Raw genomic sequence first — 2,206 nt, forward strand, 5'->3', positions numbered from 1 at the left:
TCCCTTCAGTCACTAGGAGCTGTCTGAAGGGAGGGAGGCTTCCCTGGTGGCTCAGGTGATAAAGAGTCTGCCTGCAATGTGCGAGACCCAGGTTCGATCCCTGGGTTGGGAAGATCCCCTGGAGAAGGAAATGGCAACCCACTCTAGTATTCTTGCTTGGAAAATCCCACAGATGGAGGAACCTGGCAGGTCACAGTCCATGGGGTCACAAAGAGTTGGACATGACTGAGCAACTTCACTTTTCTTTCCTTTCTGAGGGGAGGGCATCTTATTACTTGCCCCTCCACGGACCTATAGGATCTGAGAACAGGGGAGAAGAATGGAACGAGGCTGATAGGAAAGCCAGAGTGGGAAGAAGTCACACAGTTCCCTGGGTGGATGAGTCAAAACCTGGGCTTGGACTTCAGTCCCCCTTGGCCAGAACAGCATCTTTTCCTTCTGAAGAGGTCAGGTCACTTGAGCTCGCAGGACCAGGAATATCAGCTCTTTGGCCCCTCTTGATCCCTGGTTGTTGGGATTCCCTTGTGTCTCAAAAGCCCTGGAGCAATAAAGTTTCTGTCTAGGAATTTCTTTCCTAGTCAGCAAGCAGCAGGCCCTCCTGGCAGAAATGTCCTTTCTGCCCAATCTGCCCCCCAGGAGGGTGGGAATGTGGCCAACCCTCCGGAAGGGTCCCAGAAGCTCACATGGCCCCAGATGGAAAACGTGTACCTTCTTCATAGGCTTAGCACTCCCAGTCTTCCCCTCCAGCTCTTCCAGGTTTGGTACCAGGCCAAAGATTCCACTGTGATCTGGAGACCAGTGGCCTTCAGAACTGGTTTTGGGGGTGACAGGATGAAGAAAGTTAGGCAAAGTTAGACATTCTGAGGCATGTCACTTGATCTGCTTAAAGGAAGAATTGTTCATGAGGGAGCTGGCACTTGGTCTTATATCCGGGTTGCACTGAATGCACTGCTCCACGAAGTGGAGGAAATGGGGTGAGCAGTTGTGGTGATAAGGGTGGGATGGAGAGCCGCCATTGGAGGTCCCGGGAGTGCTGGTGGCCAGGTTGTCACTCAGGCCATAATGGCTGAATATGAGGTGCTCATGGTCAGCTCCTCAGGGAGGTTGGTGCTGGTGTCCAGCAGGCAGGACATTGTGCTGTTCAGCTTCTCCAGCAGCATCTAGGTGGCGGGCATATCTTTAAAGGGGACGTGGCCATCAGCCACTTCACAGGCTGTGATTCTCACACTGCAATGTCAAATTTGGCAACATAAACCTGAAGATTCTGCCAGAGGACTTATGAGCTGAGCCAAGGCAGAACCTTGATTTAGCACTTGAGGAAGTACTGGGCTGCTACTGCCAGTGACTGATCGTGCTGAGCTGCTGTTAGGATCAGGATGTAAGTGGCTGGTTTTGACTCCTGTGCACGCATCCCAAGTGGTGGGTGTCGTGGACCCTGAGCGCCCCCTGCAGACTGTAAGCAATTTCCAGTTCATTCATACCGAAGTGTGTATAGATGGCCTTTGCAGAGCCATATGCTGTGAATGATGTGACAACCCACACCTCATTATCTGCAATAAAAGTGGCTTGATATGGCAAGGTATTGGGATGGCTGAGAAACTTAGAGACATGGAGCTCCCGCTGCAAGAATGTCACCATCTCATTGGAAAGAACTTCTAGATTAATCCTTTGTATGGTCACATACTCTCCCATTGGTGTGTACTTTGTTAGATTCACTATTATCAGGTCCTCAAATCCTTTACCTATAATAATGAGAAGTTCATAACAACCTCCCTCCGGCAAAAACTTACTCATGATCTCCTGTTTAGAGAAGGATGCTATCAACTCTGAACTTACCATATTGGTCTGCAAACGGTTCCAAATCTCTTAGGCCCCCAACAATGAACTTTTCAGAAACCTAGCGCCTAATTCCATTTACTTACAAGAAAAGACATAACATGTAGACCTACTTTAATTTCAAAAATTTAGACCCAGTCTCAGCTCTGCCTCCTTGATTTAAGGTTGCACTTCTGCCAGGCCTATTTCTGGGAGGCCAGAGTTATTGACTGTATCTTCCATACTGTACATTTCATACCCCTGACTCATTTATTTTGCAACTGGAAATTTTTACCACTTAATCTCCCTCACTTATTTCTTTTCTGCCTCCTCTACTCTCCCCTCTGGCAACCACCTGTTTGTTCTGTGTATCTGTAACTCTGTTTCTGTT

General features: G+C 48.6%; 1 pseudogene; it reads right to left on the reverse strand.

Annotated features, from left to right (window-relative positions):
• Positions 1-805: 805 nt before the first annotated feature.
• Positions 806-1,934, reverse strand: LOC102279555 (STE20-related kinase adapter protein alpha-like; annotated as a pseudogene).
• Positions 1,935-2,206: the final 272 nt, after the last annotated feature.

This window comes from Bos mutus, chromosome 13, assembly GCF_027580195.1.
Source record: "Bos mutus isolate GX-2022 chromosome 13, NWIPB_WYAK_1.1, whole genome shotgun sequence".
In the NCBI taxonomy this organism is placed as follows: domain Eukaryota; kingdom Metazoa; phylum Chordata; class Mammalia; order Artiodactyla; family Bovidae; genus Bos; species Bos mutus.